Raw genomic sequence first — 17,165 nt, forward strand, 5'->3', positions numbered from 1 at the left:
AGGTTAAAGCATTAAAACGCAATAGAAAAACTATTTTAAACAACTCACAGTTACAAAAATAAGGCACAGCTGTCCCTTTTCAAGCAGAACATCCTGGATTGAAAGAAGCTATTCCAGCTTCTAGATGTCCCAATTTGTCTCCCACACTCTGGACACCCAGAATGTGGGATCAAAAAATGGACTTTTTTCATTCCACGCTGCGGCATGAGTCAGTTGGCTCACAAGAATAGTAGTGGAAACCTACCTTGTCTCTGCCTGTTGATACTCTTGGTGCTGACCTTGCAAGCCCTAAACGGCCTCGGCCCAGTAGACCTGAAGGAGCGTCTCCACCTCCATCGTTCTGCCCGGACACAGAGGTCCAGCTCCGAGGGCCTTCTGGTGGTTCCCTCCCTGTAAGAAGTGAAGTTACAGGGAACCAGGCAGAGGGCCTTCTTGGTGGTAGCGCCCGCCCTGTGGAACGCCCTCCCATCAGATGTCAAGGAAATTGACATCAGATGTCAAGGAAATTAACAACTATCTGATATTTAGAAGACATCTGAAGGCAGCCCTGTTTAAAGGTAAAGGGACCCCTGATCATTAGGTCCAGTCATGGCCGACTCTGGGGTTGTGGTGCTCATCTCGCTTTACTGGCCAAGGGAGCCAGCGTACAGCTTCTGGGTCATGTGACCAGCATAGAATCATAGAATCATAGAGTTGGAAGAGACCACAAGGGCCATCGAGTCCAACCCCCTGCCAAGCAGGAAACACCATCAGAGCACTCCTGACATATGGTTGTCAAGCCACTGCTTAAAGACCTCCAAAGTAGGAGACTCCACCACACTCCTTGGCAGCAAATTCCACTGTCAAACAGCTCTTACTATCAGCAAGTTCTTCCTAATGTTTAGGTGGAATCTTCTTTCTTGTAGTTTGGATCCATTGCTCCGTGTCCGCTTCTCTGGAGCAGCAGAAAACAACCTTTCTCCTTCCTCTATGTGACATCCTTTTATATATTTGAACATGGCTATCATATCACCCCTTAACCTCCTCTTCTCCAGGCTAAACATGCCCAGCTCCCTTAGCCGTTCCTCATAAGGCATCGTTTCCAGGCCTTTGACCATTTTGGTTGCCCTCCTCTGGACACGTTCCAGTTTGTCAGTGTCCTTCTTGAATTGTGGTGCCCAGAACTGGACACAGTACTCCAGGTGAGGTCTGACCAGAGCAGAATACAGTGGCACTATTACTTCCCTTGATCTAGATGCTATGCTCCTATTGATGCAGCCCAGAATTGCATTGGCTTTTTTAGCTGCCGCGTCACACTGTTGGCTCATGTCAAGTTTGTGGTCACCCAAGACTCCTAGATCCTTTTCACATGTACTACTCTCAAGCCAGGTGTCACCCATCTTGTATTTGTGCCTCTCATTTTTTTTTGCCCAAGTGCAATACTTTACATTTCTCCCTGTTAAAATTCATCTTGTTTGTTTTTAGAATCATAGAATCATAGAATCATAGAGTTGGAATGACTAAGCCGCTTCTGGCGAACCAGAGCAGTGCACGGAAACGCTGTTTACCTTCCTGCCGGAGCGGTACCTATTTATCTACTTGCACTTTGACGTGCTTTCGAACTTCTAGGTTGGCAGGAGAGGGACCGAGCAACGGGAGCTCACCCAGTTTAGGGAAGTTTTTAATGACTGATGTTTTAATGTATTTTTAATCTTTTGTTGGAAGCCGCCCAGAGCTGCTGGGGAAAACCAGCCAAATGGGCGGGGTATAAATTATAATAATAATAATTATCAATATAGCAATTCTTGGAAGATCTCCTGCTGGCTCTTGACCAGACAGATCATGGGATAGAAGGTTGGAATACTTGGTTGACTGGTGGCTTCTTCCAACCCAATAATTCTATGCTCATTTCGGAGGTCCCTTATGTATTCTGCCTTATTACTATCACATAAGAAGCTGTCTTCATACAGTGTCAGCACATTGGTCCAGCTAGTTCAGTATCATCCACACTGATTGGCCGTGGCTCTCCGGGGTTTCAAACCTCTTTCCAGCCTGACCTGAAGACACCAACGCTGAAGCTGAGACCTTTTGCTTGCAAAACATGGTCTCTCTCTCACCGAACAAGGTCTAGCTGTTTTCCTGCAACCGGCAAGGTGTTACAGTTGAGCAAATCCGATCATTAGTTACAGAAGCGACTTATGCCCAGAGGACAATGCCCTCCCCTATTTTTAAGCAATAATTAATCGGGCAGAACTGGGGGGGACGACACTGCTCCCCTTCAATCTCACCCTGACCGCTTTATTGCTTTGCACTTGCACTTCAAAGGCAGATTCCAAAGTCTTCCGTGAAATGGAGATTGCTTCTTGAGGTCTGAAACTATTATTGCTTTGACCTCCCTACCCCATTCTGCTGACAGACAGACTCTTGCTTCAGCTATTTACACCAACGAGTGGGAGAGCACAATAAATCTGTAGCTTAAGAAATAGGGCCTGAGTTTGTTTTTCACCTCTTCCGTTCCAATCCCCTTTTCCTTTTGTGTCATGTCTTTTCATATTGTAAGCCTATATAGGGACCCCTGACCATTAGGTCCAGTCGTGACCGCCTCTGGGGTTGCAGTGCTCATCTCGCTTTATTGGCCGAGGGAGCTGGCGTACAGCTTCCAAATCATGTGGCCAGCATGACTAAGCCGCTTCTGGCGAACCAGAGCAGCTCACGGAAATGCCGTTTACCTTCCCGCTGGAGTGGTACCTATTTATCTACTTGCACTTTGACGTGCTTTCGAACTGCTAGGTTGGCAGGAGCAGGGACCAAGCAACGGGAGCTCACCCCGTCACGGGGATTCGAACCGCCAACCTGATCGGCAAGCCCTAGGCTCTGTGGTTTAACCCACAGCGCCACCAGCGTCCCTATTGTAAGCCTGAGGATGAGACAAATTCATAGAAGAGAGTGCTAGCAATGGCTACCAGCCAGGATGGCTGTTAAACCAGTCAACGTTTCTCCGATGAAAATAGGGACATCCCCTTCTGCATCCGGAAGCTTCTCTTGTGTTTGATCTCCTGCACACATAGACATTGTATACACATTGTTGCAGGAATTTATGTATAGGTTGGGGGGGGGTTGCCCCTCCAGCAGATATCATGCACATACAGCCCACTACCAAAATCAGCACAATCACTTTTGTGACTTTTGTGACTTGTCCCCACAAAGCACTTCATCACAGTTTCTTCCTGTCTATTCAAGGGGCCTTTGCTGCACGATACCAAATGTAAGAATTCACTGATTAATGTCTCTATGTACTGGCTCACTGGGAAAACTGCAGAAATTCATATAGACATGTGAGCTCAGCTACTCAGCAGCCCCTCTGCCTGAGTGATAATTTCTGTCTCCTGATACCTGAGTGCCAGACAGGTAGCCATTCCAGAAATAACAAACCCAGATGAAGACAAAAGGGTGTGATTAACTTGGCTGGGAAACAGGGAAATGTAAAGATCTCTTTTGTTACACTTGATGGGTGTTTGGTGGAGGGCAAGGAGAACCATGGGGCAGGGTCCAGGATGCTCAGATTACTGCCACCAGACCTCCCCTTTCATGATGTAACCATGCTGTATGAGTGATGTAGTTTGGGGGGGGGTGTAACATGAGGATTAGCAGCTAATAAAAGTTTGGGTTCTCTTTTGTTCAGGGCTTCCATCTTGTTTCACCTGGTGGCAGGTGGGAGTCCTGTCACGACAGTCTTCAATCAAGACCAAGCCTACTGGCTGCTGTTTTGCTCTGGTATTCCTGGCTGGTGTCCTTGTTTTTTGTCCAGGGGAGCCATACGATTTCTCTGTTAACAACATCAACATTGGTCACCTTGAGCCAATGATAACCTCTCTGCCTGACCTACCTCGCAGGATTGTTGTAAAGAAAAAATGTGCAAGGGAAGGAATCATGTACAACACCTTCCACAGATAAATGGAATGAAATAAAATTGTAGCTGTAAACTGGCTTGAGTCCCTGTCAGGAAAAAGGTGGGAAATAACAACAACAACAACAACAATAATAGGAGAAATTCTGAGAATGATCAGGCACATAAAAAGGTAAAAGATAAAGAGACCTCTGACCATTAGGTCCAGTCATGGCTGACTCTGGGGTTGTGGCGCTTATCTTGCTTTACTGGCCGAGGGAGCCGGTGTACAGGGAGCCGGTGTACAGGTCATGTGGCCAGCATGACTAAGCTGCTTCTGGCGAACCAGAGCAGCGCACGGAAACGCCGTTTACCTTCCCACCGGAGTGGTACCTATTTATCTACTTGCACTTTGACGTGCTTCCGAACTGCTAGGTTGGCAGGAGCAGGGACCGAGCAACGGGAGCTCACCCCGTCGCGGGGATTTGAACCGCCGACCTTCTGGTCGGCAAGTAAATCCTGTTGAACCCAGTAGGACTTAGTTCTGAGTAAAAATGCTTTGGGCCCCATCTCGACCCATTTACCTGGTAGTAAGCTCCATTGAGGGACGCGGGTGGCGCTGTGGGTTAAACCACAGAGCCTAGGGCTTGCCGATCAGAAGGTCGGCGGTTTGAATCCCTCAACGGGGTGGGCTCCCGTTGTGAAGTTTAAGATCTGCATAACAGAGCTCGGAGATGTATAGGGCAAAAAGTGCAAGGAATTCCTTCACCTCCTGCAGAAAATAAATCTTGCTTGTCAACTGGTGGGAGCCAGTTTCTGATATATCTATACATGCTACAGTAGCATTATATGATTCCAGAAGGTCAGGCTGAGATGCTACCAGGGCTATAAAAATATCCTTATCTGAGAAATGTATGCTATGGAACAATTGATTATCTGCCTTAGTAATAGCTGGACTCAGACGAGAAGGCAGACGGTGTCAAAGAGGTCATCCACTTACGTCCAAGGAGGCTCTGGCTGCTTTTGCAAACACCATCCACCAACTCTGGACATTTTCTTCCAGATCAAGCATCTGCTTGAGTAGAAACCCCCCTGCCTGAGAACCTGTGCTTTCATTTTTAAAGGCGGGGGGATGTTTCCTGAGCTCTGAGAGTGCGGCTTCCTCCCGACTGAAGTGCAGAGTGTTTGAGGACCAAGACATTTGCAGGGAAACCAAAAGGCTTGTTTACAAAGCTATTGTACTACCAACCTTACTGTACGCTTGTGAAACATGGACCAATCCACAGTCACTTATGGACTCATTGTTAAAACCGTGTTTATGGAAGACAATCTTACTTGACTATGAGTGATTGCCAAAGAAGAAGAAAGAAGATTTTGGTCCAAGCTATGATCTCTTTGTCCAATCCCTGTTGGCAACATAGCGGCAGTTTTCTAGACAAGCTGCAGTTTCCAAACTGTCTTCAAAGGCAGCCCCACTTAAAGGACATTGTAGTATTCCAGCCTCAAAGTTAAGAGGGCATGGATATAAAGTCTTATTGACCCGGGACAGAATTATTGACAAATCTGAGGGAACTTGCTTGGTTAAGACTTTGGATGAGTTGCCAGGAAATGTTCACTAAGAGCCTGAAAACTGATAGGAAATGTAGTTCAAAACTTCTCCATCTTCTGAGTCTTGGAAGATCTTTTCCCTGCAGTGCAGGCCTTTTCCCACCTGGCTGATCCAGCTGGCTATTCTTATATGTAAAAAAGAGAAAAGATAAAGGACCCCTGGACGGTTAAGTCCAGTCAAAGGTGACTATGGGGTTGCGGCGCTCATCTCGCTTTCAGGCCGAGGGAGCCGGTGTTTGTCTACAGACAGCTTTCCAGGTCATGTAGCCAGCAGGACTAAATTGTTTCTGGTGCAACAGAACACCGTGACGGAAGCCAGAGCGCATGGAAATGCTGTTTACCCTCCTGGCACAGCGGTACCTATTTATCTACTTGCACTGGTGTGCTTTCGAACTGCTAGGTTGGCAGGAGCAGGGACCGAGCAACGGGAGCTCACTCCTTTGTGGGGATTCGAACCACCGACCTTCCGATCAGCAAGCCCAAGAGGCTCAGTTGTTTAGACTACAGTGCCACCCGCGTCCTATGTTCTTATATATTTGTATATCATGTCCTCCCTTAAAGAGGGCACGTGTTGCAGTGAGACCTGGAAACTGATCCCCTGTGTTGTGGGTGGGTAAGATTGGTCAGCCACAACACCCGATTGGTAGGTCCCTCAATGCTGGGTTTAATCTGGCCAATGGGGTGCAGTCCAAATGGATCTAGGGACCTATATATGCCCATGCACATGACCCAGAGCTTCCTCTTTCGGCGCATGCATTCGGAACACCCGCCCACCTCTCCCTACTTTTAGGGCTTTTTCGCTTGACCTTGCTATGCCGTCGTGTGTCGTCTGTCGTTGGGACAGGGGCACGGCAAGAATTTCCCCCACTTGGCTGATAGGCTGTTGTCATTTGGGTTTCACCTGCCGCATAGCAAATCGTCACAACCTGTAAGGTTGCAGATAGGCTCTGGTTCAGCTGATAGGGATGGGAGAACGCTCTCGCCATCCCTATGTGAAGGGTATTCCGTTAAAGGAATCCAGGGACTCGATGGCTTGGTCAACCCCTGTGAGGGGGTTGTGCCCGTGCCTGAGTCCAGGGGGACAATTGGGTGGCAGAGATAGCCTGTTCCTGACTTTCCTCTTATCCAGGTGTTCACCCTTGGCTGACCTATGCTGGTGCCCTGGGTCAGCGCTAGAATCATAGAATCATAGAGTTGGAATAGACCACAAGGGCCATCGAGTCCAACCCCCTGCCAAGCAGGAAACACCATCAGAGCACTCCTGACATATGGTTGCCAAGCCTCTGCTTAAAGACCTCCAAAATAGGAGACTCCACCACACTCCTTGGCAGCAAATTCCATTGTCGAACAGCTCTTACTGTCAGGAAGTTCTTCCTAATGTTTAGGTGGAATCTTCTTTCTTGTAGTTTGGATCCATTGCTCCGTGTCCGCTTCTCTGGAGCAGCAGAAAACAACCTTTCTCCCTCCTCTATGTGACATCCTTTTTATATTAAGGGAGGACATGACATACAAATATATAAGAACATAAGATGCGGGTGGCACTGTAGTCTTTTATATGTTTTAGCTACCTACATGGCAGGGGGCTAGTCGAACCAGAGCCTATGCAACCACTCACTTTCTGTAATCGATAAAGTTGTGGCCTAAATTCTGCCAAAAACCAAAAGCAAAATTTGAGTCAAGTGTGAATTTATTTAGGGGGAGGTTTCTGGGTCTGAACACGCAGATAACACCATATATCCTAAAGACCTTCCTATATCCTTTAGGATATATTAGTCTTTAGGATATATCCATATATCCTAAAGACCTTTGTTCTATGGAAACCAAACTCTGGGCAAATGCTGGAGCCCCCAGAATCTCTCACCACTCAGAGATTGGGCTGGCAAGTAACAATACAATACATCCCCAACCAAATAGCTGATATTTTGCTACAAATTGCCTTTCTTGTTAGAAAACACTTGGCTGCAACTCAAAAACAACCCATTTTCTGTTTGCAGAGTGCACAGATGGCACTTGAATCAAGTGGTTGCAGGCTTTATCTTGCTCTTTGGGCTTTCCGAGCAAAATCTATGTTTTTACAGAGCTGGGAGGCTTTGTGCAATGTCAGTTTCAGGTCAGGCTCTATGGTGCTTGAGTAGTAAACACATCTAAAGCAAAGTTTATGAGAAAGAAGCTGGACTTCGGAGGGAAGCCGCATTCTGATAGCTGGTGTCTTTTGGCTGCACAAGAGACATTTATATCCAGCACATTCTTGGAGAATTGATTGGCCTTTTCATTCATCACCCACCTCATTAACTCAAAAAGACCTGCAGCAAATGATTGCCTGTTCGTTTGTCATCATTCGGACTCTTCCTCCCTGGGGTGGCTGTCGCGGCTGGAAGACAACCTCCGCCAACCTTGTTCCCTTCCGATATTTCGGATGTCAGCTAGGGAGCGGAGGGGAAACTGGACTCAGTTCGCGTTTGCAATTTCCAAAAGAAGCAAAACGCAGCCATCTTTCCAAATTCTCAGTTCTCCACAGTTTGCAATCAGTGCTGGTTTTACGTATAAGCTACACAAGCTATTGCTTAGGGCCCCACTATCTTGGGCCCCCCCAAAAAAATGTAAAGAAAAAAACACCTGGATGTACATTTCCAAAATACAGTGGTACCTCAGGTTAAGAACTTAATTCATTCCAGAGGTCTGTTCTTAACCTGAAGCACCGCTTTAGCTAATGGGGCCTCCTGCTGCTGCCGCGCCGCCAGAGCATGATTTCTGTTCTCATCCTGAAGCAAAGTTCTTAACCTGAGGTACTATTTCTGGGTTAGCGGAGTCTGTAACCTGAAGCGTCTGTAACCTGAAGCATCTGTAACCCAAGGTATAGTGGTGCCTCGCAAGACGAAAAGAATCCGTTCTGTGATTCTCTTCGTCTAGCGGCTTTTTCGTCTTGCGAAGCAAGCCCATTGAAGGATTAGCGGATTAGCGCTATTAGCGCTATTAGCGCTATTAGCGGCTTTTAGTGGCTTATCTGCTGATCGGATCAGCTGATAAGCGGCTTAGCGGCTTAGAAAAAGGGGGGGGGAGGAAAAAAAACCAGCAGGAACTTGCAAGACATTGTCGTCTTGCGAAGCAAGCCCATAGGAAATTCGTTTTGCGAAGCACCTCCAAAACGGAAAACTCTTTCGTCTAGCGAGTTTTCCGTCTTGCGAGGCATTCGTCTTGCGGGGCACCACTGTACCACTGTATAAGATAATAAACAAATAAAATAAAACCTGCATACAGCAACAGTGTTTGGTGTTGTGTAGGCTCCTGTGATGTAAGTCAGGGGCCCCGCCTGCTAGCCTGCTCCCTGAAATATCACTGGTTTGCTCATTTCTATATATAGGGTGCCTACATTCTGCATAGACTGGTTGCACAGCAACATGTGCAAATAGCTTCAGATACCTATTAGGTCCATAAATTTCCATATAGCATATATTCAACACAAAAAACAGTGACAATTTGTTGTTGACAAAGGACAGCTGACATATAATGGGTCCCATTACCTTCAGTAGCTTAGGGCCTCATCAAACCTAAATCCGGCTCTGTTTGCAATGCAATTCTTCAAACAAACAACCAACGCAAGAACCTAAGAACCTAAGAAGAACCGGCTACATCAGGTCAATGGGCTATCAAGTCCTGCAACTTTGTTGTACTGTCAGAAACTTTTCATTCATTCATTCATTCATTCATTCATTCATTGAATTTATATGCCACTTAATATAAATTTATATACCACAATTTATATAACAGAAGTGTTGCACTCAAATCGGAAGCGTAGCACTCAAAATGGAGCACGTTCAGCTTCCGGAAAAAGTTCACAAACCGGAACACTCATTTCCGGGTTTGCAGTGTTTGGGTTCCAAGTTGTTTGAGTACCAAGGCGTTTGAGAACCAAGGTACCTCTGTATTAGGAAAGAATCACACTAAAATTCTGAAAAATTCCTTCCAGTAGCACCTTAAAGACCAACTAAGTTAGTTCTTGGTATGAGCTTTTGTGTGCATGCACACTTCTTCTGGTGAATTTTCAGAAAGCTTTTTCGTCAATGCAAATGGCTGCAGAAACGGGGAGAACTGAATTTTAAGATGGGCAACATGGAAGAGAACAAAAATGAACAGATCCTCCTTTCTCTTGTTGGAGTGTGGTGGAGAAAGTAGAGTTATGATAAATAAAATAAAGCAGGAGATTAAATCAATGTGACATCATTAATTTTGCCTTCGACTGACCTTCTCCCATGCACACTTCCACAAATTAATCTCTGGCAACATTCATCTTTCCCCTTCTGCTCAGCAGCTTCCATATATCCAGCAACATTTTTAATGGCTTCCCCTTTGCGTGATGCTTCAATTAAGAGCGAAGGGTTTCATTGGGAGCAAAAGAGAACATAATGAAGTATTTTATTGCATTTGGACTAAAATGAATCACTGATGTTAATACAGTGCTTTTAAGGCCAGAAACTGAAGGAGATGATCAGAACATTTTAAGAGCCTCGCTTGATCAGGCCAAAGGCCCATCGAATCCAGGTTCCTGTTCTCCGATAAAAATAGGTACGTCCTATTCCATAATGATAATTTTACTATTTATACCCCACACATCTTACTGGGTTGCCCCAGCCACTCTGGGCAACACATATAAAAGCATAACAAAACATTAATCTTTTTTTTTTTAAATTTCCCTATATAGTCATACCTTATGTTATGTGCTGAGTTGAATAGGATCCAAAATGCAGCAGTCTGATTGGTCCTAGAACAATAGGATTCAGAATGAAGCAGTCTGATTGGTCCTAGAACAATAGGACCCAGAATGCAGCAGTCTGATTGGTCCAGAGGAGCCACCCAACCCAGCTCCAGGTGGAAGTGAATCTGCAACCTGATTGGCCTACAGGAGAATCCCGGAATTAGCCAATCACGTGGGGCCCATTGTGTAAATAATGTATATAAAGCAGAAATTCTGGGGGAACTTCCATTCCTCCTCACCACTATGAGCTGAATAAAGAGCATGAAATCCACTCTTGACTCCGAGAATATTTCACCTTAGTTCTTGAATTTAATCCGTTCCGGGAGTCGAATCCTCAAAAGATTCCACCAACGGTGTCTCTGGAAAATTTTACACATCACTTGGGAAGACAGGCAAACTAATACCACTGTACTGGAAGAAGCAAAGATCACCAGTGTTGAAGCAATGATTCTTCAACATCAACTTCGTTGGACTGGTCATGTTGTGCAGGTGCCTGATGATCGTCTTCCAAAGAAACTACTCTATTCTGAACTTAAAAAATGGAAAGCGTAATGCTGGTGGTCAACAAAAGAGGTTCAAAGACTCTCTCAAGGCAAATCTTTAAAAATGTATTATAAATAATGACAACTGGGAAACACTGGTCTGCGAGCGCTCCAGTTGGAGAACAGCCTTTCCCAAAGGTGTCATGGGCTTTGAAGACACTCGAACTCAGGATGCAAGGGAGAAACGTGCTAAGAGGAAGGCATGCTTGGCAAATCCACACCGTGATCAACTCCCGCCTGGAAACCAATGTTCCCACTGTGGAAGGACATGTGGACGTGTTAGCTAGGGATGATGGGAGTTGTGGTCCGGAAACAGCTGGAGGGACAAGTTGGGGCATCACTGTTGTAAATCATCTTCTCCACAGCCCCCTAGAGGAGCCAGCTGGTAAGGCAGGCTCTGCCCCTGATGGGCGAGACCTGCAGAAATCATACATGTCTTGAGTACGTAAATCCCTTTTGGCTCAGCCTCTCTCCATCTCTACAGCTGCACAGCAGGTTTGGCAACCCCAGGTCTCTCCTTTCCGCCCTCCTTCGCAAGCCATCCTCAAAAACAAGTAACGTAATTAGGTTCCTGAGCTTTCTTCCTTGTCCTTCTCTCGAGGCAGATTTCCTCGCGCCATAAATAAGAGCCAATCGCCGTGGAATTACCCCCCCAACCCACCCCCCGTCCTGCCGCAACCCGGCCAGCCCTCCTTCAGGTTCCCATCGATATTGTTTTAAACAGATTGTTGAGTTTCTGATTTATTATTCCAGAGGTTTGGCCAAGGCAAACGTTTCCTTTCCTTAAAGCTAGCTGAGATTTGTAATATGCCTTGGAATAATATTCCGCTTGGACCACATCAAGGAGGCGGCTGTAAATTATGCAAAGCTCTGTGAAAAAGAGGGGAAAAGAGGCTGCCCGTACATTGTGATGTGAGTCACCGACCGGCGGTTATGGAGTAGCAAACGTCAAGGCGCTGAGTGGTCAGCCTGCCAGCGCTGTGCAAAACAGCTGCTTTCTTGTCCTTAATGATGAATGAGGAGGAAGCAGGCTTATATCCCGGGCCTATGTGCGTTCCAGGCTGGGCTTTTCAGTTCTACTGCACCAAAGGAGTACCGGTATTTCATGTGGTTGAAAAAATGGGATTAATCTCCTTCTCTCCAGGCTCATCTAGGCTTGTCCTGTGACTTCCCCCGCAGGTGGAAACCCAATTTTCACCTCTGAATCAAAGCAAACATCAGTCAGGTTTTCTCCAGATAGACATTTGCTCCAATATAGCGCTAAAGACATACCCTCCCACATTTCTCCGATGAAAATAGGAACGTCCTATTCCATAACAAGGGACGCGGGTGGCGCTGTGGTCTATACCACTGAGCCTAGGGCTTGCCGATCAGAAGGTCGGCGGTTCGAATCCCCGCGATGGGGTGAGCTCCCGTTGCTTGGTCCCTGCTCCTGACAACCTAGCAGTTCGAAAGCACGTCAAAGTGCAAGGAGATAAATAGGTACCGCTCTGGTGGGAAGGTAAATGGCGTTTCCGTGCACTGCTCTGGTTTCGCCGGAAGCGGCTTAGTCATGCTGGCCACATGACCAGGAAAAACTGTCTGCGGACAAATGTCGGCTCCCTCAGCCAGTAAAGTGAGTTGAGTGCCACAACCCCAGAGTTGTTCACGACTGGACTTAACTGTCAGGGGTCCCTTTACCTTTTTATTCCATAACAACAAAAATAATTTTATTATTTGTTTATTGCATATCTGATTGGGTTCCCCCAGCCACTCAGGGCGGCTTCCAACATATATAAAAACATAAAATTAAACATTAAAAAAACCTTCCCTATACAGTGGTACCTCGGGTTACAGACGCTTCAGGTTACAGACGCTTCAGGTTACAGACGCTTCAGGTTACAGACTCCGCTAACCCAGAAATAGTACCTCGGGTTAAGAACTTTGCTTTAGGATGAGAACAGAAATCGTGCTCTGGTGGCGCAGCAGCAGCGGGAGGCCCCATTAGCTAAAGTGGTGCTTCAGGTTAAGAACAGTTTCAGGTTAAGAATGGACCTCCGGAACGAATTAAGTACTTAACCCAAGGTACCACTGTACAGGGCTGCCTTCAGCTGTATTCTAAAGGTTGTCTAGTTACTTATCTCCTTGGCTCTGGGGGTCGCATAGCTCCATACCCTCCAACTTTTCTCCAGTGGAATTAGGGACGTCCTCAGGAAAAGTGGGACAGTCCAAATTCAAATCAGAAACTGGGATGGCTTCTGTAAATCCGGGACTGTCCCTGGAAAATAGGGACACTTGGCACATCTGTAAAGAGTAGGTTTTCCCTGCGAGTGAGCCTTCCCTCTCACTGTTTTTTAAAAAATTAATCATCATATTTTTTGGGTTTCATATAACCATACAAATGTTTGAAAGATGGAGAAACAAACAATGCCCGTTTGACATTGTGTGGTCCACCACTTAAGAAAGAAAATGGTGCAGAGTTGAGGATTGGAGATTGCAGAGAGATGTCAACAATGGAAAGAATAATAACATCAAGATTCCACAGAAGCACAACAGAGCAGTCCTAGAACTCAGCTGAATCCCTGGGCAATGGTTAGGTGAGCAGCAGCAAGCAAATGAATTATAAGAGGTTTACACTTTAAGAAAAGCATTGTCCTCAGCGAAGATGGGCAGCGTGCAGAGGCTCAGAGTGGAGGGTCAAATTAGTCTAGTGTACCTGCTATATCTTCGATTACTTGTAAAACACAGTCCCCAAATTTATGCACATGCAAGCAAGTCCATCACGTGTGGGAAAAGAATTGTTTTTGAAACCCATTTCTGATTTCCCAGGGGCTGACACTCAGTTGTTGTTGTTGCTTAGTCGTTTAGTCATGTCCGACTCTTCGTGACCCCATGGACCAGAGCACGCCAGGCACTTCTGTCTTCCACAGCCTCCCGCAGTTTCGTCAGACTCATGCTGGTAGCTTCGAGAACACTATTCAACCATCTCGTCCTCGGTCGTCCCCTTCTCCTTGTGCCCTCCATCTTTCCCAACATCAGGGTCTTTTCCAGGGAGTCTTCTCTTCTCATGAGGGGGCTAAAGTATTGGAGCCTCAGCTTCACGATCTGTCCTTCCAGTGAGCACTCAGGGCTGATTTCCTTCAGAATGGAGAGGTTTGATCTTCTTGCAGTCCATGGGACTCTCAGGAGTCTCCTCCAGCACCAGAATTCAAAAGCATCCATTCTTCGGCAATCAGCCTTCTTTATGGTCCAGCTTTCACTTCCATACATCACTACTGGGAAAACCATAGCTTTAACTATACGGACCTTTGTTGGCCAGGTGATGTCTCTGCTTTTTAAGATGCTGTCTAGGTTTGTCATTGCTTTTCTCCCAAGAAGCAGGCGTCTTTTAATTTCGTGGCTGCTGTCACCATCTGCAGTGATCATGGAGCCCAAGAAAGTCTGACACTCAGAGGGATCTTGAAATCTTGGGGGTTGGTTTTCACTTAAGCTTTAAAGTAGACCTTTTGAAATTAACAAACTTCACCGTTTTTATTTATTTCAGTGGGTCTGCTCTGAGGAAAACGGAGTTGAGCCCCTTCCCTGGAGAACTGCTGTCCATCAGTATAGACCAATGAACTGACTCAGTCTAAGACCTCTTTCTTGCCTGCTTAGTTCAATAGATAGTAGGAAGGAACATTATGACCACTGCTCCATAGATATTGTTGGTATACAATTCCATTCACCATATAGATGGGTTTATGAAGCATTTTTTTGTCCTTCTGCTGTGCTGAAGAAGAATTCTACCTCACAGTGGGTATATTCGGAATCACTGTTCACTACGTCTGTTTGCGGACCACTTTGGCAGTGTTGGACGTCATAAAACAAAACTTTACGGCTTGTTTTCATCAGATAAGAATCTGACCCATTGCTTCTTTCAGAGACTTGCATAGTCTACAAAGACTTTCAGAGACTTATAAAACTTATGTTTATTATGTTTTCAAGAGAATCCATCAAGAGTGCACACTTAGAGACTTTCAGAGATTTGTAAGTTTTCTGTTTATTTGGTTTCCCATATTGTTCTATGTTCCGTATAGACTATATAAAGATTTTATATTGATATTGCATCATTGTACTTCATCGTGTTGCCTTGGATATCACTGATAATTGTTTGCAACACAGGGGTTTAATTGTTAAGTTCAATAGATAAGCAGTTACTGAAGCTCCTCCCCAGTGCAGAGGGCTCCTCCCACCATTCCTCTGTGTCCAGCCAGCCCATGACTCCAGAAGAACCACCAGTTGTGTCCAGTTGTGGGCACCACAACTTAAGAAGGATGTTGACCATTTGGAACGGGTGCAGAGTAGGGCGACCAAGAAGATCAAGGGTTTGGAAACCAAGCCTTATGAGGAACGGTTGAAGCACCTGAGTATGTCTTACTCCGAGTTGCAAGAAAGGAGATTTTGACTAAACATACGGAAAAAGTTGAACAGTAAGAGCTGTTCAGCAGTGGAACGATCTCCCTCAGGAGGTTGTGGATCCTTCTTTAAAGCCCTAAACGGCCTCGGCCTAGTATACCTGAAGGAGCGTCTCCACCCCCATCGTTCAGCCCGGACACTGAGGTCCAGCGCCAAGGGCCTTCTGGCAGTTCCCTCCCTGCGAGAAGCCAAGTTACAGGGAACCAGGCAGAGGGCCTTCTCGGTGGTGGCGCCCTCCCTGTGGAACGCCCTCCCACCAGATGTCAAAGAGAAGAACAACTACCAGACTTTTAGAAGACATCTGAAGGCAGCCCTGTTCGGGGAATTTTTTAATGTCTTTGTTGGAAACCGCCCAGAGTGGCTGGGGTGACCCAGCCAGATGGGCAGCGTACAAATAATAAGATTATTATTATTACTTGGGGGTTTTTAAGCAGAGGGTGGATGGTCATCTGTCATGGATGCTCTTGCTGAGATTGCAGGTGATTGGACTAGATGATGTTTGGGTTCCTTCCAACTCTATGATCCTACGAAACAGGATTCAAGCACAAGAGCCCTCTGCCCTCTTGTGCGGTTTCCAGCAACTGAGATTCAGAAGCACTGCTGCCTGTGCCCTTGGAAGCCAAACTTGGCCATCAATACTAGTAGCCCTTTCTCCATTCCTCTGTGTCCAACCGGTCTACCTCGGCAGTCCGAGAAACCAGCTTGTGATTTTTTGATGCAGGAAAATGGGGCCCATTGTATGGAGAGCTGTTGCTTTTGCTTTTATTTAATGTATTTGCATCTCACCTTTCTCCCAAGCTGATATTCGAGATGGCTTCCAACATTTTAAGGCATCAATTGTGTAATGCAAAGTACAAACACAATACAGTGGTACCTTGATTCTCAAACGCCTTGGTACTCAAACAACTTGGAATCCAGACACTGCAAACCTGGAAGCAGTGGCGTAGCGTGGGGGGTGCCAGGGGTGCCGGCCACACCGGGTGCAACATCTGGGGGGGCGCGAGTCCAGAGGGCCCAGCCCTGTCATGCCCCCGGCCCGCTCCTATTGTCAGAGCGGCCGGCCATCCTCCGCCTGCTCCTACCTTGCCCACCCGAGGACTGCGGCAGCGCCCGCCCCCGTGGCCACCTACCCCCGCCTCGCCCATTGGCTTGCCTCCCTCGGCCCCACCTCTCTCCGATGGCCGCGGGGGTGTCCTGCTCGGCGCCGGCGCCTTTTTTCAGGAGGTAGGGAGGCTGGACGGGGAGGTGGGGTCGGAAGCGGGCAGAGAAGGAGGGGAGCTCGTAGCCAAAAGGGCTGCACCGGCCGGCAAAGGGCCGGGGAAAGTTTGGAGAGGAGAAACGCACCATCATGATTTCCCGGTGGAAGCGGCAGGATTAGGGATGGCGAAGCGTAATTACGCGCGAATTTCGCTGGGTGAGAGCTTTGGGGATCGATCGGCGGAAATGGGAATCAATTGGAATATGAGAAAGAGAGAGAGAGAGGGACCATCATTCATAGGCATAGATTTGTAGGGTTAGGGGGCGCAAATCCACGGGTTAGGGGGCGCAAATTACTTGCCTTGCCCCGGGTGCTGACAACCCATGCTACGCCGCTGCCTGGAAGTAAGTGTTCCAGTTTGTGAACTTTTTTCAGAAGCCTGGACATGCTCTGTTTTGAGTGTTACGCTGACGATTTGAGTGTTATGCTCCTGATTTGAGTGCCACGCTTCCGTTTTGAGTGTGACGCTGAGGTCTGTCTGTTTCTGCTATTTATTTTGTGTTTTTTGTTTTTGCGGCTTTTTTGTCTGTTTCCTCGACTGTTTGGAACCTAGTTCAGCTCCTGATCGATTGATTGTGTGACAGCAGTACAATGTTTACTGCTTTCATTTTATGGATCAATGGTCTCATTAGGTAGTTAAATTCATTTTAAATTTCTGTTTTAGGGGTTGCTTTTAAAAGTCTGGAACAGATTAATCTGTTTTGC

At 46.7% G+C, this 17,165-nt stretch overlaps 1 long non-coding RNA gene across 1 annotated transcript in view; it reads left to right on the forward strand.

Annotated features, from left to right (window-relative positions):
- Positions 1 to 6,658, forward strand: part of LOC310689526 — a 326,670-nt gene extending 320,012 nt beyond the window's left edge. Inside the window, exon 3 of the long non-coding RNA XR_014517447.1 lies at positions 6,644 to 6,658. This is a non-coding gene — a long non-coding RNA (uncharacterized lncRNA). The remainder of the gene's footprint in view (positions 1 to 6,643) is intronic.
- Positions 6,659 to 17,165: the final 10,507 nt, after the last annotated feature.

Source organism: Podarcis liolepis (genome assembly GCF_965112155.1).
Source record: "Podarcis liolepis genome assembly, chromosome: 12".
In the NCBI taxonomy this organism is placed as follows: domain Eukaryota; kingdom Metazoa; phylum Chordata; class Lepidosauria; order Squamata; family Lacertidae; genus Podarcis; species Podarcis liolepis.